General features: G+C 44.3%; 2 long non-coding RNA genes across 4 annotated transcripts; one reads left to right on the top strand and one right to left on the bottom strand.

The window, feature by feature from the left end:
- Positions 1–1366: 1366 nt before the first annotated feature.
- Positions 1367–21701, bottom strand: LOC125394761 (uncharacterized). 3 transcript variants are annotated; one of them, XR_007230317.3, is made up of 4 exons: positions 21536–21701; positions 19232–19373; positions 13704–13989; positions 1367–3013 (listed from the first exon to the last, which is right to left on the bottom strand). It is a non-coding gene; the product is annotated as an uncharacterized LOC125394761 (long non-coding RNA). The 3 variants fall into 3 exon arrangements; XR_014998800.2 differs by lacking the exon at positions 13704–13989 and having other exon boundaries at positions 21536–21689; XR_015735871.1 differs by lacking the exon at positions 1367–3013 and having other exon boundaries at positions 13582–13989; positions 21536–21689.
- On the top strand, positions 7536–11714 carry LOC125394762 (uncharacterized). The gene is made up of 3 exons (XR_007230318.3): positions 7536–7893; positions 8630–8665; positions 10442–11714. It is a non-coding gene; the product is annotated as an uncharacterized LOC125394762 (long non-coding RNA).
- Positions 21702–21886: the final 185 nt, after the last annotated feature.

Raw genomic sequence — 21886 nt, 5'->3', positions numbered from 1 at the left:
GCAATGAAATAATTTTATGGTTAGGAGTCACCACAACATGAAGAACTGGATTAAAGGATTTCAGCATTAGGAAGGCTGGGAACCGCTCTTCTTAATGGTTTTCCAAGCCTGATTCTCAACCTTCCAGTCAATTTGGTGACCAACCCAAACCTGCCAACAAATTGTCTGCATAAACTAGCAGGAATCAGTTTCTGTTGCTTATTACTGAGAACTTTGTTTGTTCTACACCTATTTATCTGTACATGAATCCTTCCTGTGGGCATCCCCAGACACCCTCTACTGGAAACCTGCTTACAGATAGGTCATCAGGTACACACCCACACGAGATAGAAAGTCTCTGACACTGATCTCCAGTCTTCAGCCTGTCTTTATTTGCAAATCTAGCTCTTCATTTGTAGTCAGGATTACCAGATACTCTGTGTGTGTGTGTGTGTGTGTGTGTGTGTGTGTTTGTGTGTGTGTGTGTAGGGGACCAAAACCCAAAAGCAGCTCTAAGCATCGTGGAACAGACAACCTGACTTGGTAGAAAAAAAAAGAATCAAAACAAAAACCTTACCTTAACAATAACAAAAAATCCAGGTGTTCTAAACATATTTTGTCCACATTAAAAAAATACGTAGGTCATAAGAAAGTTCTGTAGCTCGGTGAGAGAGCAATCGCATAGCAAGTGAGGCCCTGGGGAGGAAGGAGGGAAGGGGTGGCAAGGGATCTTTTAGAAAATAAAACCCCAATAAGAAAACTTTGTTCACCATCAAATACCCATTGTAATGGTAAAAATAAAATGGTGCCAATTCCCGAGGGGCAGCAGGCAGCAGGCTACGAGAGGTGGGTGGTGACACCAGGCAGTGAGCCACACAGTTGGTGAGAGACCTTGGTGGGTCAGCCAGTCCAACAAGCCATGGTGGGTGAGAGACAGAGACAGCTAGGCCTGCCATGCAGAGTGACACTGGATATTTATTTAGTGGGTTATGGAAAGGAAGGGGTTCAGGCTGGAAGCAGAAGGCATCCCCCTTGTCTCAGAGGACAGAGGAGGGAGTGGGCGGGGCTTGTCTGTTAAAGGGACAGAACAGACCATTACACCCATACTTGAAATTATATCTGGCCTGTCACCAGAAGCTCACTAGATATTTGTTGAATGAATGAATGAAGAATAAATCTTATACTACTGAAAGCTCAATTGGTGATCGGAAAAAATAAAGACAAGAAACTCACAAAACTTAAAAGAAAGGAAAAGCAAATGGGAAATGTAAGAAAACCTAAAGTGAAATGGAGAATTAACCCAGATAAACATGTATCTCCTAGCAGCTCAAGAAAGAACTCACAGAGCGTTAAAGGCTTTAGATAAAACTTCCTGGAGTCGAAGAAATAATGCATTTCACCTTATTTTATTGACTTATTTCTTTGAGACAGGGTTTTAAGTATTCCAGACTGACCTAAAAGTCACTATGTAGCTAAAAATGACCTTGAATTTCTGAGTCTCCTGAGTCTCCCTCCCCCCTTTCCTAGTGCTAGATTACAGAGGAGGAGCCACCACAGCTGGTTTATACAGTGCTGGGAATCCAGTCTAGGGCTTTGTGTATACTAGTAAGCACTTTACCAGACAAAAACATCTCCCTGAAAGAAAAAAAAAAATTGGATTGAAAGGTCCTTTGACATATCCTACTGAAACTTAAGAATCTAACCCCCCATAAATAAATAAACAAATAAATAAACGAAATCTAACCCCTGATGGAAAACAAAGGGAACAAACTCAAACTTATCAATTTTTTAAAAAAAGGAAAAAAGAAAAAGAAAAAGAAACAAAAGAAAACTGAATGGAAAAAAATGTATCAATAGAAATATATTTAAACATACTCGGTAAAAAAAATGCAATGAATTAAGTTCCCTAATTTGAGTTTAAAAGGGCCTAGACATATGCTGCTAATTAAATAGACACCTAAAATGTCCAAAGGAAAGTTGGCTATTTCCAAACGATAAAACCAGTCACAAGTCACCAAGATAGGAAAATCAAGAGCGTATACTGAATGCAATGGTACATATCTACACATACCTACACATAGTGGCACATGTAATTCTAGCAGTCAAAGGGAAAATGTAGTCAGTTTTTTCTTTGGGCCACCAGCTCCCAAATAATGACATGGAGATTTATTAACTATGAAAGTTTGACCTTATTTTTAACTAGCTCTTATAACTTAAATTAACCCATTTCTATTTGTCTATGCTCTGCCACATACCACCCATCCTGCTTCCTCAGTGTCTCCTCTCATCTCTTTTGCAGGCCTAGATTCCTCCTCCTCCTTCCTCTCTTTGCCCAGAAGTCCCGCCTGTACCTCCTGCCTAGCTATTGGCCATACAGTTTTTTAGTACACCAATCACAGCAGTACACTTTTACACAGTGTACAAATATCCCACAGTAGGGAGAGGCAGGAGGATCATGAGTTCAAACCAATCTGAGCCACAAGAAGTGGTTCAGTAAGTGAAGTACTTGCCCTTAAGCTTGAGTTCAGTCTCTCAAACCCACAGTTCAGTCTCCCACATCTGCATATAAAGACTGATCTGTAATCCAGCTCTCCTATGGCAAGATGGGAGATGCAGACAGGAAATTTTGCCAAAAGCTTGTTGAACAGCTAGTCTGGAATGTACAGAGCAGACAAGGGAGTCAACTGTGCCTTTAATCCCAGCACTCAGAAAGTTGAAGCAAATGGATCTCTAAATTTGAGGCTGAGTCAACTACACAGTGAGTTTCAGGCTAGTTAAGGCTACATCCTAACATTCTGTCTCAAACAAACAAACTACAGAGAGAGAGAGAGAGAGAGAGAGAGAGAGAGAGAGAGAGAGAGAATGCACATGTGGAGTTAAGAGAAGAGGACATTTTGGGGAGCTGGTTCTCTCTTTCCACTCTGTTGAGCTGCCTGAAGGCTGTGCGCTGTGCTCCAGGGTCCCAGGTTTTGTGAGCTGTCACCATGCTGGGGTGGGTCTTAGTGATGTAGCTGTCTTTGTGTCTTTTCTGCCCCTGTAAATAACACAGTAAAAGACATGGTTCACAAAGTTGGACTTTGGCGGTACCCACGCTGTGGGATGTGTGTAGCTTCCCCCCAGGGAAAGCTTGTCATACAAAAGAGGCTGTTACTGTGGTCCGTGGTGATGAGGCAACCATGTACCTGTGTGGAAACATAAATAACACAGGGTTCTGAAGGGCTTTGTTATGCCAAGGACTCTTAGACCTTTGTTCATTACAAATGAAAGGAGAGAGAACCAAGATCCTGTTCTGATGGGACTGCTCAATACCGCCCTGTTGATGTCTCTTGGAAACATAAGAGGTAGCTCCAACATTACTGCCAGGCAACAAATCAGCAACCTTAAATCAGAGTTGCAGGAGTCACTAAGGGTTGCGCTTGCATGCCACCTCAACAGTTTCTGAAACTGCCGTAGTCCAAGAGCCTCCTTTGTACCAGGCTTTTTCTTTTGGGTTACCAACTGGCTCCCAAATCATGACACAGACTTATTATTAATTATGAATATGAATACTCAGCCTTAGCTTAGGCTTGGTACTTTCTTGCTCTTATAACCTATTCTTCTTCATCTCCGTTTTGCCTTGCGGCTTTTTACCTTTCTTTCCTTCTGTATATCTTATTTTCACTGATCCTCGTGTATGGCTGGCTGGTGGCTTCTGGCCCCAGGCATGTCCCTCTCTTTCTCCCTCATCTCTCCTCCTTCTTCTCTCTCATTCTCTTTTTTTTCCTCCTACTTATTCTCTCTGCCTACCAACCCTGCCTATCCCTTGGCGGTCAGCTTTTTATTAGCCCAATCAGGTGCTTTAGGCAGGCAAGGCGAAACAAATGCAACACAGCTTTAAATAATGAAACGTACATCCTTATGTTGTTAAATTCAGCATAAATAAATAAATGTAACACATTTTTACATAGTTTAAGTAATTTCTACAACACTCAGGTGTTCATCTCAGTGGTGGACACACAGACTAGAAGGAGCTGGTATTAGCTGTGAATATTTGCATAAGACTTCCTAATACGGGGGAAATAAGGCCAGTGTTGGGGTGGGGTGGGAGTGAGCCAGCACGCCTATTTCACTGGATGCTTTTCTAAGTCTAAAGATGCAGAAGGAGCTCTCTCCCTTTGCACATTCTGTGGAGAGGGAACTCCACCTCCTCCGCCTCTCTATTAGACTTTAATAAAATAGTGAAGTTCTGTATTTTCAGAGCCAGGTTCTGAAATGTCATTCATTAACATTAAAAATAGAATGTTGGGGTGGGGCTTAATTTTAGAAACAGGAAAATGGAGTGTTTGGCTTTGACTTGGTAAAATAGAAATCGTCTCCTGTCTTCTGAAAAGACAGTTTGACGGCCACAAGGAGTGTACCAGAGCCGAGGGTTGAAGTCCTCCACTGTTGAATAGCCTGCTGGTAAGCCAGAACAGTCGGTGGATAAAGGGCTTCGGTTGCATGCCCATTTGGGGAAGTTGTTTGAAAGTATTGTGCAGCAAAACGAAAGAAAACTCAGAAGAGGGAAGAGAAGTGGGCCAGGAAACAGCTAAGCAAACCCACAAAGCAAGAAGTTCTGGTCTGATTTAATGTGTGGAGAGAGGAAACAGTCCCCAGTGGAGCTTGGTGGCAACTGGGATACCCGAGGTAAGAAAGGAAGCCTGAGGAAGAACAGTGGGGACAGAATGACTAGACTCAAAGAAACGCCTGGAAAATGGCAGGGATGTTATCAAAGAAAATGGCCCAAAGATACAGGAAAACAAAAAACCAAACAAACAAAAAAACGAACAAACAAAAAAAACCCCACCCAAAACGAAATGTAAAAAACACCAGAAGGAGCAGGGTGGCGGTGGCACATGTCTTTAACTCTAGCAGTCGGGTGGCAGAGGCAGGCAGATCTCTATGAGTTTGAGACCATCCTCTACGGGACAGCAGGGCATGTTACACAGAGAAACAAGTCTCGAAAAACCAAACCAAACAACAACAACAACAACACAACAAGGAGGAAATCTCCCCAGTAAGACAGAAATGAAAGCTTGGTGCCCCATGTCTCTAGTGTGAGGCTTAGCCTTGGAAGGGGGGTGGGTGTGGTGAGAGACCTGGCCGAGACCAGCGGGGATGAACAGTTTGAGTGGTGGTGGAAGTCCGAGAGTCAGACTCAAACCCCTAGCCACCGTCTGATGAGCCCTGAGAGCTCACAGGTTCTTCAGGAAAAGGAAAGAAAACTGAAGGCGGCTTGAGAGTCAGCCTGTGGTAGGAGAGGGCAAGGGAGCAGCTGCTGCTGTTCTCCTGGGAGTACAACAGCCCCGGAGGCATCTGCAGAAGGGTGGGGATGTGTCCAAAGATTGGGAAGAAGATTTATCTGGTCCCTTCATAGCAGAGAGACTAAAGCTCGTGAGCCTTTTTGCCACCGCCGTGCCCGTCCTGCAGCAGGCACCGCCTAGTGCTGCTGAGTTGTTTCTGAGCGGTAACCAGGCGGAGCCCCCACACAAGACAGTGATGGTGCTCGCCGGCTGGAAGAAATTCTGAAAGCGCTACCGACATCTTCCTCCACCCACCAAACACCCTGCAGACTTCTTCCTTCAACATCCTCTACGTAGCTCTTTACACCTGCGTAGACCCCAACAGAACTGGGAGTGCTGAGTGGACTCAAGTTACACCCCGTGTACACTCTGGTTCAAAGCTTCTTTGACGGGAAACAAACAGATCCGCTTTTAGAAAATAACTGCTCAACCCCTCTCTGGTCTGGGAGTGTTCAACTTTCTGAAGGGGGAAAATGTCATTTTCAAAGAAAGCACTAGATGGCAGTTGTGATGTGTTCAATAGTTGCCTCAGCTCCCTTCTGGAAAAGGCTCAATGGGAGGGGGGATGCAATAAATATTAAAATGGGAAAATCATCATTACAATAATGAAGATCAGTATCTTATGATTGTGTTTACCGTGTTACTATGTATGAGCGGGATCTGTATGCCGTGTTTGCATTTAAAATCTGGGCTCCACTTTATGAGACCTGCAAGAGGAAACTAACATCTCTATAATATATGGAAGCCCTTCATCACTAAAATAATAAAGTGAAAATAATGTTTGATTTATAAGGAGATTCACTACTGGGTGGTTGTGTTTTTAGTGGCTGCCCCCCTCCACTTGTAATATTTCAATTTGTAAAAATGAGTTACAAAATGTGTTTCCAATGTCCATCTACCGTGCAAAGCAAGATAAGTTATAAGTTATCATTAATTTAAAATAAGGCATTGCAGCTGAAAGGATTTCTGGGTACTATTAACAAAAAGAAAAGAAGGGGGGAGAGGAGAGGAGGAGAAGGGGAGGGAAGGGGAAGAGCAGATGCCTCCCAGCTTCCCCATCCTTTCAGCACTAACAAAGCCTGGAGGCAAACCATTCTTTTGTGTAGTTCTTACTCAGTTCACCAGGCCAGTTACTTAATGATCTCATGGTCCCCCTTTAATGTCAAGATCGTAAGCTTTTAACACAAATGCAGGTGGAAATGGTTCCTATTTAAAGTACAAAATGTTGCCAGATACCATGGCAACAAGTATAGCCTGCAGCCCCTGTTGTGGCATCTTGCCTCTACCTGTTGTGGAGCCTTCAGAGGCTCTGGTGGCTCTTCTCGCTTTTCTAGCCTTATTTTTCCTGTGTCTTCATTTTGTGGTGGTTGTCCCTTATTTTAAATGTCCTTTTTCTTGCTGTAGCATTGGAGGATGATTCGACACAATGAAATTCTTTGGGAACAAATGGGTCCTAAATAAATTAATAATTGTGACGACGTGGTTTGTAATTGCGTTCATTTGTAGGCCCGGGGTGGCACTGACACCTGAAAGTGTACCTCATGTCATGATGAACTCAGGGTGTCAGAACTCGGACATCCTGAAAGTGTACCTCATGTCATGATGAACTCAGGGTGTCAGAACTCGGAGCTAAATATGCAGAGCGGCGACAAGGCTGAAAACACTTTAGGTTTGAGAAAATCAGTTTCTTTGGATACAGGCGACAGAAGTGGGTTCTGGATAATTTCACTGGTGCTAGCCAGGAAGGCATCGGAGAGATGGGATCCTGGGTCCAAGGTTGGACACACATGAATTCCAGGCAGCAAGAGCATCTCCAGGATCCTGTCTGGACACTCTTGCCCCAGGTCCCAAACCTGTGTGCCTCTCTTCAAGATGAAGGGTGTGGCCACAGAGATGCCTCTGAAATAGCTTAAGAAAGATCTATTTGCCCTGACCCCACACTGCCTCGCCCGGCCTTTCTTATGCTGGTTAAGCCACTTCAGTGAGTTCTGTTTATTCACAGGTTTACAGGATCCCAAATATGGGGAATTTGTTAGGAAATAAAAGGCATCTCTTGAAAGGTTGCCAAGCTTAAAGTAATACAAATCTATAAAAAGAAACAACCCCAAAGGTCCATTGTCTTAGGTTGTGTGAGATGCAACTTCTTAACTGTAGGATGAGAAGTACCAACTTTCACACACATCAAGTCTACCTGTAAAGGGGAAGGGGAACTGAAAGCCACTGAAAAAGGTTCAGGGAGTTCTGTTACCCTAAAACCAGCTTTGGGCACAGGCGCACCAAGGGTAGGTTGCATGCTTCTGTGCTAAGCTGCAGAGCTAGAGTGATCACACACACACCCTGAAAAGACTCGGCACTTCAGTGTGGTCTCATTTGGAAAGAGTTTCCGCAGATGTAATCAGTCCAGGTTCAAAATGAGCTCTTACCGAATCAAGCAAAGGGAACAGCAAATCTGTGCACGTCTAGGAAGAGACAAGAGCACACACAGAGACACCTGGAAGAACGGGCTACGTGAAGCAGAGTGGAGACCGGAGCAAGTAATCTTAAGCTAAGGAGTACCGAGGATGGCTGGCAGCCACTGGAAGCTAAGAGGAAGGTGAGTCACTGTTTCCCTGAGAGTCTACAAAGTAACTAACCCCCCCAACACACTCTTTGGTTTTAGACTTCCCGTCTCTTGAGTGGTAAGAGAATATTTATCATTTAAGCTACCCAGTCTATGGGTTTTCATTGTTGTCATTCTTGATAACTAATACAACTGTTAAGAGGTTTCTTTGTGTAAAGCCCTAACTGATAAAATCCATGGAAGTAGGCACTTGAATCTTAGTACATTTTAGGTTGCTGTAACCAAATACCTGAATCTTGGAAGTTTAATATTTAGAGACTCCCTATTCTCATGGCTGAGGGTCTGGTAAGGACAGTTCCAGCCCATCCCGCCCCCTAGACTACATCACATCATGAGATAGAAATAAAAAAGGAAATGGCCACATATGGAAGAGCCGAGCTTGTTTGCTGTGGCTCCTTCCGCTCCTTCAGCCACTTGTTGAATGGCCTCACATTGTAACACCATGTTTTGCAAAGAGCTATCTAGTTACATAGTCCCTGTCCCACTCCTGCAAGATGGCATTGATTCATTCCTGAGGATGAAGCCCTCGTGATTTGGCCCCATGCTTGCAAGATTCCTTCACCTAGCACCACTGCCATGCCAGGGACCACACTTCCAACATATAGTTATATCCAAACCATCATACTTAAGTGTACTTTTACAAAACCAGGAAGTTTTTCTATTTCAAAAAAAGTAACTATGGATCATTTAATTCATTTATTCCACAAAGGGCTGTTGAGATCTCCTTGGACCTGGACACACAGAGGTGAGCACAGTGGACCAGGTAGCTGCTCTCATGGAAGAGGCAAGTGAGATGCATTGAGGTTGAGATCGGGTCTTTGGAAAAGCGTAAGAGGGTGATGTGATCTAGAGTCACAGAGCGTGGGGAAGTCTGTTTGGAGCAAGAGGTAAAACAAAGAGGAGAGAGATGAGTTGTGAGTCATGAGGAGACATTCATGGCCTGGGGGAAGAACATACCAGGCAGCGGAAACTCAGAGGACCAGAGTGAAGACTGAGAAGAGAAGGAACCACTTTGAGATTTAAGGAGAGGCGGGCTATTGTGTGCAAGTGGAGGATGGTAAGCAGGAGAGCAGACATGTTATCTGGTTTGAACATGATGTCAGGTGATACTTTTCAGGCAAAGGGGGGCAGTGAGGTTCAGGGTGCTTAGGCCAGATGGCAGGAAGCGGAGATGGGATGCTTTTGGTGCAGCTGTGGAGAAGTGGGTAGTTTTGGTATGTGGGAGGCAGAGTTTGACAGGGCTAGTAAGTGTTAGATATGAGCCCTCTCTTGGTTCATTGTTATTCAAAATTTTACTAAAGCAACACACACACACACACACACACATGCATGTGCACACACGCTTCTATACAAAGGTGCTTGGGGCCAGGAGCATTGCATTCAACAGAGAAGCCGCTGTCATGTGCGTCTAACACAGACTCACAGTGCCTCCTAATACCAATAGAGGATGAATGTAGGAAAGGGAGACCCAGCGCTGTGAACATGGGGAAGTCTCTGCGAGCAGGAGGAGGGTCTTTGGAGATAGATACACAGGGTTTGGAGAGCTGCACTCCAGGTTGTATAAAGAGAGCCCGAATAAAAGAGAAAGCTGAATGAGGAAGAGCAATATTTAGATGAATTAACTCATCTGAATGGATTATAGCATGAACATAAAGTGAAAATGTCCATCAAGTTAGCTCAGCAAAGTCAATGTGGATGGATGATAGAGGGCTTCAAAGTCCAGGGTTGTTTGTTTGTTCGTCTTCTGAGACAGGGTCTTACCGTGTAACCCAGGCTAGCTTTGAACGCACAGGGATCCACTTACCTCTGCTTCCTGCATGCTGGGATTAAAGGTATGAAACACAGGCCAGCAAACATTTCCTGAATGGGTCAGAAAGTTTAAGGGTTTTGTTCTGTTTCGTTGAGACAAAGTCTCACTCTAGCCCTAGCCCTATAAGTCACTATATAGCCTAGGCTAACTTTTAGCTATGGAACCGGGTGGTGGTGGCGCATGCCTTTAATCCCAGCACTCAGGAGGAAGAGCAGGTGGATCTCTGTGAGTTCGAGGCCAGCCTGGTCTACAGAGTGAGTTCCAGAACTGGATCCATAGCTACTGAGAAACCCTGTCTTGAAAAACAAAAAACAAAAAACCCAAACTTTCAGCTATGGCAATCCTCCTGCCTCATGGAGGATTAGGATTACAGGTGTATACTACCACACTGGATGTAAAAAGTTTTACAGACGTGCACATTCTTGAGTTGTTCATTGTATCACAGAAGCATAATATGTGTTACGAAATACATAATACGCTTAGAATGAGGATAGTTGTTTCATTTAAACTTTATAAGAATATGAGCAGACTGAATTTGGACCTGAGGCAAGGCAAGTCAGACAACCCAGTAAATGTCTTGTTAGGGTTTATGAAGAAGCTGTGGACAGGCAGTGTGCTTTGTCTGACTCCTCAGCCCAGCTCCACATCCCCTTTCTGTCTCCTTCTGAGTTCCAGGCTTACGTCTGATTCCCGCTTCTCTCATGTGAACAGGGAGGAGAAGCATCCCAGGTCAGGAGTCATCAGGTTCGCGGATTCTTGGTGCAGCAACTGCTCATGCATTCTGGTCTCAGTCGGCTACGACACGGCATTTCTCAGGCGCACACACCGATTCAGGGAAGGCATGTGGCCTGGTTCAGGTCCCAGGTTCACTGGAGCATCTGAGAAAGGGGTTTCTTCACTTTTCTTTCTAGAACCACCAAACGGGATACTCTCTTGCCTTTGAGAGACGGTGTACAGCTACAGAACTTGGATTTCTGGATTCATTTTTTCTAGAGGAGCTGTGCTCAGCATGAAGCTTGTAAGACTGAAGGCAGAGCAGAAAATGGCAATGCTAACATTTTTGTTTGTTTGTTTGAGCTAATGACTCAAACCAACATAAGATGGCCATTTTATTTTGATTTATTTATTTTACTTTATGTGTATAAATGTTTTGCTTGCATTTACGTGTACCACGTTTGTGCCTGGTGTCCACCAAGGTCGAGGGCAGTGGATGCTCTGGAACTGAAGTAAGGCTGGTTGTGAACTGCCATGTAGATGCCGAGAATCGAACCCGTGCCCTCTGTGAGAGCAACAAGTGCTCCAAACCACGGAATCGTCTCTCCAGCCCTAAGATGTTTAGCTTTGTCAACTTGACACAGTCTAGAATCACCCGAGAAGAGGATCTTAGGGAGGGATTGGCCAGATCAGGTTGGCCTGTGGCTGTGCCTGTGGGGGGCCTGTCATGATCATGTTGATTGGCGTGGGGGAACCCAGTCCACTGTGGGCATCACCATCCCCCAGACTCCAGTCCTACAATATTATGAGTGGAGAAAGTGAGCTGAGTAGTAGGCACTCATGCATTAATTCTCTCTCTGCTCTTGACTGCTGGATGTAACTGGCTGTTTCAAGTTCCTGCCCTGACTTCCCCTTCGTGGTAGATTAAAACCTAGAATTATAAATAAACACCTACAACAGAAACAAAACTAAAACACAACCTCGGGGCTGAGCTGCCTCAGTGGTTAAAGTGGTCACCAAACAAGTATGAGGCCTGGAGTCTGGATCCCAACTGGATGATTGTGGTGCCCTGTCTGTAATTCCAGCCTCTGCAGATAGGGGATCCCTGCAGTAAGCTGCCTCGCAAGACTAGACACATTGGTGATTTCTGGGTTTAACTGAGGTACCTTATTTTAATTAATGAGGTAGAAGAGTAATTGAGGATTATTCCTAACATCACCTGCAGACTATACATGCACATGGACATACATGCACACATACATGCCAAAAACATGGAAAGGAAAACAAATATAACCCTAACACCTATCTGACCCTGGACTTTTAGTTCTGTTAGAGTTTGAAATTAAATATTCAGCTGTCGCTGAAGAACAATATGGAATGAGCAGACAGGGGACTTGGTGAAGACTGATTAGGTCTGTAGCGAGAAGGCTGGCAGTAGGAAGAGAGGATGTCAAAGGTCTGGATCATCAGAAAGGGAAATGTCAAGTGGGAGGCTTCCCTACAGCTGTCTGGCCAGCATTTCCACACTGAAAGTGAAACAAAGGAACAGGGCATGGGGAAGTTGAGTCCACCCACAGGCAAATCTGGGTAAGAGTCAACCCAAAATGTTACAGACAAAACAGATATTTACTTGAAGGTGTATGCAATCCTAGTCCAACAGATGATCTCACACTTAGGAGGAATGAAGTGGAATAGCTCACCACAATGTCTGTAACCAGGCCTGGAAGACAGCATGTAAAACTGGAAGGATACTGAAAAGAGAAAGACTAAATGTCTGTGAGGAGAGGATGGCTCGGGAGAACATGTGGCTGATCGCTCGGCGTGGAGGAGGTCCTGGATTAGAACAAGAAAGGGAGAGTGAGGGCACCGCTCTTCTCAGTGGCCATGGTAGAACCGACGGAGTCAGTTTGTGGACATGAAACTTCTGGGCATCCCAGAGGGCAACCCTGCAGGGGACACGGGTGGGAGCTGCTGGAAGAGAGGCCCGCCACAGTTCACACAGACTCGTTGAGGTTCTTCTGATGTCCCTGGTGAGGAAGATGAGGACGATTGGAAAGAGGAGTGCAGATGGAAAGGGAGAGGCTCCCAAAGAAGGAAGAGGCAGCTGTGGGCAGGAAGAAGTCTGGGACGGCAAGAGGAAAGCCAAAGATGGTTTCCAGAAGAAGTGAGGAAGATTCAGATGTGTAGGAAGGCCATTTCTCAGGATGCAGGGGTCGGTGGGGACAAAATGATGGAGAGGTCCTCATTTCCTGCATGCCTGTCTCTATCATATACCCAGTTAGACATAGTAGATTAGTGACTTTCAATTATCACAACTAGGCAATAAGATATTGTTATTTTCAAGTTAAGAAACAGGAGATAACATGGAGTTTCACAAGTTTAGAGTATCTCAAATGTCATAATGAAAAACTGTGGACAGAAAGAGATTAAGACCAGAAATGTTCAAGTGTGAAAAAGCTATGCAGTACAAATGTGGCTGGCGGTAAGCTTGAATTAACGTCCTGCTTTGAGCTTCTGAACGCCAAGCAATGAGAGGTGAGACATTGATAAAAGGGCAGCTGGAGATGTCTGGTTCCTTTCAACAACTAAGTAAGGAGGTTGGAGGTCCCACCCTAAGGAGTGAAAAAAAAGACGCATAAACCGAAGTATGATCAACTTTACTAGATTCATCTGAGGAAGAATCGTCGTGGGAGAAACAGACAGGTGGAGACAGGAAAGAGCTTACGAGGCCAGAGCCCACTGTGCTTGTGTGATGTCTCCAGAGCTTGTGATGGACACGACAAAGTGACTCAGAAGAACAGAGCGTTCTCAAAGAAGAGGAGTGATTAAATCCGGAACCTTGAGACGGAGAGAGTGTTTGGGATGACCCAGGTGAACCCAACCTAATCACTGAAAGTGGAAAAAACATCGAAACCACAACCATTCCATGGAAGAAAGACCAGAGAGCTACAACCTGGCTGGTTTTGAAAATTGAGGAAGAGGGTCACAGGCCTCTTCCCACACGTGGGTGGCTAGAACCTGGGCTGGAATGCTTCCCTAAAACCTTCAGAAGAACGCAGCCCTGCTCAGACATTGACTTTAACCCAGATGTGGGGCGCTAACGTACAGAGCTGTAAGAAAGACAGTAAGAGCATATGTTTAAAGTCACCACGGTCTTTGTAATCCTTCATGTCAACCATAGAAATTAAGCAAACACAATATGCCTTAAGATATTTTTAGCTCCCCTCCCCAGCAGTCCTGAAGAGTATATACGAGCTACCTGAAGCCAAGATATACAGGATATACACCATGCAGGAATCCTCAGTGAATGGTCCACTAGAGCTGACAAGTTTTCCAGGCAGACAGACGGCCCGTTCACCTGGGTCCTGGGCACGTTCCAGCTCCTGGCCTAAGATGTGTAGAACTACTAAAGAGGTCCCCATACTGAGTTTGCCACTCCTAAGTAATGCCATCCGTCTGCTCAGGACGGAACTGCAAACTGTGGCTGCAGGGACTCACGAGGCTTGCAGGGAAGCGCAACTTGGGCTGGCTGGGTTCACATTTACCTGAAAAGAAGGAAAACTGAGTAGTCCCCTGGGGAGGTGAAGAAAGTGGAAGAAAACTCCAGACCTACAATCCGTTCTTCCTTCCTTCCTTTCCTCCCTCCCTCCCTCCCTCCTTCCTTCCTTCCTCCCTTCCTTCCTTCCTTCCTAAGACAAGGTCTTATGGTTGCTCTGTAGCCAATGATGACCTTTGAACTTCTAATCTTGCTGCCTTTGCCTCCTGGCTGATGAAGCTGAAGGTGTACACCACTACACCCAATTAATGCAGTCCTAAGGATGGAACCCAGAGCTTCATGTACGTGAGGCCAAAACTCTACCAAATGAGCGACATCCCCTGCCCCAGCCACACAATTCTTGATGCTGTTTGAGGCACTTCTGTTGTGGCCAGGACGCTGTGACAGGAGGGCTCTTGACGACCTAAGAGCTTTCAGATCACAAACCTTGCCCCAAGGTAGAACGCTGCTGCTGTTCAGAACGCTGTTCTGAGTGCAGAGGGGGGCAGGCAGGCGTGTGGAAGCCAAGATCTGGGGGCAGTGGAGCCCTGGGCTGGTTCCCTGTGGACAGATCGGAAGTGGCAGGAATATATACTGGTCTGTGCTTTAACTGAGGAAGCTGACTTGGAGAAAAGAGCACAGGTTAGGGAGGCAGGAAAGAGCCACCTGCCTTCTGCCTTCAGCCAAGGCAGCCCTTTCCACCGCAAGTTCAGGCCTCTTCCTGCCCGCTTCCTCTGGGAGGGATGGGGCCGCACTTCTTATAGCAGGCAGAAGGGAAGGTGCTGGCAGGAAATCATCACTTGGGCCTACTCAGGTACCAGAGTCACCAGGAAAGAGGAAAACAGGTTCAATATCAGTGCTAGGCTTGATATTGAACACAGGTGATTTCACTTCTGGGGAGACGGATCTTTTGCTAGGATGATTGTGGGTCGGGCGGTTGGAGAGTATTCTAAGCCTGGCTGTGCGGGTTTGTGATGGTCTTCAGAAGGCGGCAGCTGCAAAGTTATAGCTGGCAGGTGATTTTTTGCCAGCTTGAGAGGGAATCAAGGCCCTCTGGTTCTGATGGGTTGGAGCACAAAGCACAAGTGAGCCAAGTCAATAACAGGTGGGCACAGCGGGGGATCTGAAGCCATCCGTGGCGGAAGGTAGAAGATGGCAGGGATAAAAAGACCACAAAGCTTTCTGAGAGCCAGAGCCCCAGTCCAATAACTAACCCCAAATCTGAGCCCAAAACTGGGGAGAGCAGGTGGATGTGAGATGTCAGAACAGGGTTCAGCCATGGAAACACCTTCCAGGAATTTCATCCAAGGATTTCCTTCTGGGTGGCAGTTGTTCTCTCTTTGGATCGAAAATGGACCTGTGGAGTGACTTGTACAAGGGCATCTTCAAGGCCCTGACAGACATTAAATAGGGCAAGCATTGTAGGAGACATTTGACAAACATGTAAGTCACCTACCCTTAGTGAGAGTGATTGCTAGCCTTTGGGTCTGCCATGCTATTGGCCTTATCTCTCCAGTATGGGAGAAAATATATTGACTTTAAGAGAACTTGTATTTCCAGTAGCTGATACCACGCTGTTATCTTCCTTGAATACCTTTTGTAGATTTCTAAATCTCTTTGTACATTTCTATTACTTGATTTTTTGTTGCTGGACTTTGATGTTGATTGTATCAGGAGTCCTGAAGTGGCCCCTGAGTGTGAAGGAACTTTCTAAGCTTTGGGGCTCCAGTGGAGCTCCAGTGACAGATGGGAATTTGAACAATGGCACCAGGTGTAACAATTTTTAGAGGCACAACTTTTAAGGGGATAAAAATGTAAGCAAAGGCTGTTGTGACTTTATACAGAAAGAATTTCTTACATAAAACAACAAAATCACAAGCCACAAAGGAGAAGATTAGTCAAGAGCCATATTTTAGAAAAAAAATCTCTGGGGAAAAATAAAAGAAATTATAACTATTTCTTAAAAGCTAACGCTTTAAGAGATGGCGAAGTGATTGCACTGAATTCTTGCTACATCGCCCACAGTACACCCCAAGGATCAGAACATTACTTCACCCAGTTGCTCCTATAACATGGACTTCCTGAGCGGGCGTTAGAAGTGGCGCCACAGGGAAGATGCACTCTAGACTACAAGGCCTGGGGAAAGCAGTTGTTTTGTTTTGTTTTTCCACACAAAGGAAAAACCAAAACTAAGTAGCAACAGCCACGGATACGGAATTCTGAAGGAAGGTGCCGAATTCAGTGTGCCTGCTGCTTGTCATGAGAAGGTTTCTCCCCCAGAGTCTGATGCCCTAGGAAAATCTTCTGCCTTCTTCTTATACAAACAGTCCTGTTGCCCATGAGCATTTTGTGATTTCTAGAATCAGCACAAGACCCATATTGTAGAAGCTCAAGTACATTATATATAAATATATGTGTGTGTGTAATATGTATGTGTGTACACATAGCACATCTGGACATAATGTCAATGACATTGATTTAGAAAGTCTGCCTGGGGCCTTGGCATCTGCATTTTTGGGGAATTATGTTCTACAAGTGATATTGGTCCAAAGGCTTGGATGAGGACCAGCAGGATAGATTTTTGGATTTCTGGCTGTGATTAAGAGTCCTGTTTAATTATCCTTCTTAATCCTCATGACTGCTCGCCACCACCACTACACTCTTATTTCTCTTCATTAATTTGGCTTTTCTAGGTGTTGATTAAACCAGCACACTAGAATTGTTTCAAACAAATCATGTGAGGAACGAGTAACCTTTTATACCAAATTGCTACCAGCATGCAACTATAAAGAAATGAGAAAACTGACATACAGGGAACAAAGGAAGCCCCAAGGGAGTGAAGTCCTGAGTGTGTTGTAGACATGGGCATTAGCCATAATGAGGACCAAGGTCTTGGGCCCGTGGGGAATTGGCAAAGCCTTTCCCCATATGGGTCAAGATCTAAATTGGTAAAACCTTCTTCTTCTAGACCAAATATGAATGTTTATGAATAATTGATCAGTGTATGCAACTGCAGCTTCTCCCTGCCAGATGTTTATAGTCTGAGATTGCATGTCTACAGACACCTCCAATGGAGACTAGCCATGCGTGCTGTTGGAAATAAACACCATAAGTTTCCAGCTTGCTTGCCACAGTAGGTTCTCTCTATCAGAGTGCACACACTCAACCCGACCCCAGCTTTTCTGAATGTGGACCTGTGTATCTACAATTTCTTCATTCCCTTAATGTCCCTTGTCAGGGTTCCGGATCCAAGCCTTGTGGGTCGCAGTACTGAGAAGTGAAAAAAACGCTGAGAAAGAGAAACAATGGTAGAAAGACTTCAAGCTCATCAAGACTGAGATGTATGGAGGAAACAGCAGGAGAGTTGCTTGAGTGGGAAGCCATCCCTGCGAGCATGAGCTACACCCTGCCCCAGCTGGCTGTTTACAGAGCTTCTTATGGTAGCTGCGCTCCGGTGAGGCTGGCATAAAGCTCTATTTCCCTTTCCAGACTTCTCCTGCGCCGTTTTGTAATTATTTTCAATGATGTGCTCTACCCCTTGATGTGTCTAGTAGCTCCATAACAACTTCCTCTTCTCCAGTCTCCTCACAGGCTAGGCACTCTGTACTAGGAGACATACTCCTTCTTGACTTTGCCCTTCTAACAGGAGCAGAGGAATGCTAGATAGACTAGAAACATGACGGCTCTCTCTGTGCTCAGAAACCTCATGTTGAATAGGTGAAGAGAAAGGGAAAGAGGAGACCTCCTTTTTTTTTTTTAAAATCTCTGCTTGTGGTTTGAAAATAAGTAACTTGCATCATCCCCAATTCTCACCATGGGTGATGAACTTCCAGAACATACACAGATGAAATGCCCCAATTCCGTTAACAATCTACCTCTAGTCTCTAGCACCTTTCTTTGACTGTAAGTCAGAGCTGGATAAGATTATACGCAACTAGGGGTTGGGGTGAAGTCCAGGGCAGGAGCATGACTGTGATCTCAGATGAGGGTCAATGACCTTCCCCCTAATCCTTCCACCAGAGAATGTTGAACTCAACGTTGTGAAGGTTTGGGTAATCATATCTTCTGATTTTGAGACAGCCATGCCATACCCAGAGAAGAGAGTTCCAGAGCAGATTTGTTCATCATCTATTTTCTGTGTCACAGCCAGTGATGAGTTCCCATTTATTGTTTTAGCTATTGTGAGCTCCAGAAAACATCTGGTTACTCTTCTGCCAAACAGAGAGTCAGGTTTGGACAATTCCCCCTCTGTTACTCTCATTTACAGTAAGAAGGCAGCCCATGAGAGAGCAGGTGTTTCCGTTTTTAAATGACTCTAAATATAGAACAGTCACAGTCTTGTCTAGGTTGTATCCCATGAGTAAGAATGCAAGCAAGTATTTATCAAGTAATATTGTATGGCAAGTACTGTCCCGGTGAGAGAGATGTGGACCCATGCACTTGAGAGAGAACGGGGCCTTCCCCTTCTGGCAAAGGAGACTGGACACCCTAAAATATATTCTTGACATTTTTGTTTGTTTGATTTGTTTTTCAAGACAGGGCTTCTCTATATGGACCTGACTGTCCTGGAACTCACTCTGTAGACCAGGCTGGTCTTGAAGTCACAGAGATATGCTTGCCTTTGCCTTCCAAGTGCTGGGATTAAAGACATGCACCATCACGGCCCAGCAACATTCTTGCTTAGGCGAATAATTCTAGGGTTTGAGTAAGATAAGATGAGGGTATTGAGGGTATGGAATATCCCTCCCTTCTTCCTTCCTTCCCTGTGCTATTTACTGAGCAGATCTACCTAGAAGCTGTCAAAAAAAATATTCAAAATCTTACTCCAAAGTAAAGGATAAAATCCAAAGTTTCCTCCACTGACCCTTTCTAGTATACAAAGCTGGCTAGTTTTAGTGTTTGATTTTGGACACCATCCAAACTTAGAGATGCTTCACAGATTCTTTTAGAACTATCTATTTAATTAGTCAATGAGCCCCGTGCAGGCTGGAAGAGGAGACAAGTGCATTTCTTTCTTTTTTGTGTTCTTTCAAAATAAAGTGGTCAAAAGAAAACCACAAGTATGGAGAAGCTAAATCTCGAAACAGATTGTCTGTGCCCCCAAGGTTCTATTTTATGGTTTCTACATCCTGTCTTATCTAATTCACTGATTTTACTTGTAATTTCACAACCCAACTCTGTTTTCACGCTTGACTTCTTAAATTCTGGTCCAGACAATGGCCCCTGCTTATTTTTTCACATTTGAACCTTACCTGTGCTCAATAACAAGATCGATAGTCAGGTGAGATGATCAGGCTCCATCTCCTCTCATTGTTTTTGTGTGAGTGCTTCAGTACCAGCTTGAAAGGGAGAGGGGAAAAATAGCCTCTTTGGTGCTTGTCAAAGCACACACACCTGTAAGCATAGGCAAAGATAATTTTCAGGGCCTTAAAATGACCTGAAATTAAGTTAAGTCACAGTATTACAACAAAAAAGTAAACCATTTAGATGACTCTTAAAACTAGGCTACAAAATTAAGCCTGTGAAAAGCAGGGAAAAATAAGAAATCAGTTATTGAAATAAGAAATCAGTTATTGTTTAGCTACGTGGCAGTTCTTTATAGCAAAGAACTCATATTGAATAGAACATTTCAACCTCCTGGTTAGCTGGTAGGCAAGGTAGACAATTGTAATTTATTCAGTCATTCAAAACCCATTTGTAGAATGCCTGTCGTATATCACAGAAAGCATTGGTCTAAGCTCTAAGGATAAAAAGATTATCAAACAGAGGCCTTTGCCTTCTCTAAGTTTATATACTGCACTATGTTAATGCACTTACATTGTTCTAGTTCATGGTGGATTTTCATGCTTACCTGTTTTAACAAATAGTAGTTGAATAAAAGAGTTATTATTGAGTCTTCTGCACCGTTTCCTGATAACCAAGATATGTATCTTATGACTTATTGTAGATTTTCTTCTTTTTTAAGTTTTATTTTCAAAGTGTAATTTTAATTCAGATTGAATGAACAAGAAGAAAAGGGAGAGCAAACTATAAGAAGGCACTTATGTATAAAATGAAAAACAATGGATTGTGAACATACTCTTGCACATTCATAGTTATGTGTGCTGATGCCTCCTTGAGTACTATCAGCTCACAAGACGATGAAGTGTTTTTTATTCTTTCACCCAGGGGTGGCATCTGAAGCCTGGGGTTCTTTAAACCGAATATCTAAACTCCCAGGGCCTCAGAGGGAAAGAATGATAACTTCAAGAAACGAGAGCATTACAGATAATGTCTCAAGGATTCAGATTTTAGGTCTTGAACTAAATTCGCTCTGTAACTTCTTCCTCTTTTGTAAATGCATTGAAATAGTTCTTTCTTTCATCTCCAGATAGCAGAATTTTAGAGCTGGAAAATATATTAGAAATGTTCTATTTTGATTCCTTCTCTTTATTTCAGTGAATGAGGAAAGACTTAGTATTCACAGACCTGCTTCTTTGCCACTACCAGCAATCAAGTGCCACAGTTCTTTTGAAACACCTCTCAAACCTTTACTGCCACCAGCCCAGAGTAGGTTATTCCTTATGTCTTGACCAGTCCCAAAGTCACCATACTGTTTTTCTTGCCTTTCATCTTTTAACTTATCCTGGGAAAGCATCCAGATCATATAGCATGAAACACACTGACATGTTCCTGTGTGGGGAAAATGTACCAGTCTTACTGTGTGGTCAAAGGATAAGGTTCAAAACCCAGATAAGGTGAGGAATTCCTACAGGTTGGCCCTAACTTACCTTTCTAGGCCTATCTTTTAGTAGTCCTCTAACAGTCAAAGTTCATTAAATACTTAACTAATGTTCATATTTTCTAAGCAGAAATTTAGCCTTGAGATAACCGAAGGGTTTTTTTTTTTTTTTTTTTTTTTTTTTTTTTTTGGTGTGTGTGTGTAGCTAGGTTCATGCATGGTTAAAAGTGAAAAAGACAAAAAATGAAAAAAGAGGTGAGTAGGCTGCATTAAAAAAATAGTTTCAATTCTGTTCACCTTCTTTTAAGTTTCATATTCTTACGCTCACTGTGATTTTTCTTAGTAAACCGTACAGTATTGTACTTTTGCACTAAAATTGCACAGACTGTGGGGCGCTGTAGTTGCCAGACAAAACAGTTAAATTGGCAAAGCAAGATTATTTTTTAAAGAGATGCTTATAAGGACAATGTGATCAGGCTTTAAATTTGAAATAATTTGGGCTCCAGAAAGTGTATTCAACAGAGCCTCTTCAGTTTATTCAGTGTATTCAACAGAGCCTCTTCATACACTGGCTTCAAGAAGCTTCGGGAGATTTCCACGAATTCTAGTAGATGCCTCTCAGTAAACTAAGAGAATATGCCCAGAGTTCCCTCCACAGTAGAAATAGAAGCAGTCGTCGCTGACTACCTATTCTAAATCAATCACACAACTGAAGCTTACATTTTAATCTCTTGATTGAGGAAGGTCAAGGTCATGCTACTTTGGGGAAAGGCAGAAGGCAGGGTTGGACTCACAGACTTAAGCCCTAGCTTTTATATTCTATGACGAGACTAACCAAGAGGAGAATTGACAGGATTACTGGAGGCTGAGGTTAACCAAGAGGATGACAGGCCTCCCAGATGCTGAGCGGAGGCGGAGGAGAGCAACACTGGCAAACCCCAGCCGGGCGGCCATCTTGTGGGAGGAGGGAAGCCGGAAGTATTCACTTTGGACGAGGCCTGAGGGCGGGGAAGGGGCCGTGTGGGAGGGACTCGGGAACCGGGGAGCAGGGCGGAGCGGTGTCACCTGGGTTTGGGGGCGGGGCCTGGCGACGGGGTGGAGATTTGTACGGAGGGGCTCCAGGACGGGGGCGGGGCCGAGGGCGGGGCGGAGCCGTGCCGCGAGTTTAGGGGCGGGGTCTCTGCAG

This window comes from Myodes glareolus, chromosome 21 (genome assembly GCF_982192425.1).
Source record: "Myodes glareolus chromosome 21, mMyoGla1.1, whole genome shotgun sequence".
Lineage (NCBI taxonomy): Eukaryota > Metazoa > Chordata > Mammalia > Rodentia > Cricetidae > Myodes > Myodes glareolus.
The sequence above is the reverse complement of the archived record's forward strand: the minus strand, read 5'-3'. Positions and strand labels throughout refer to the sequence as shown.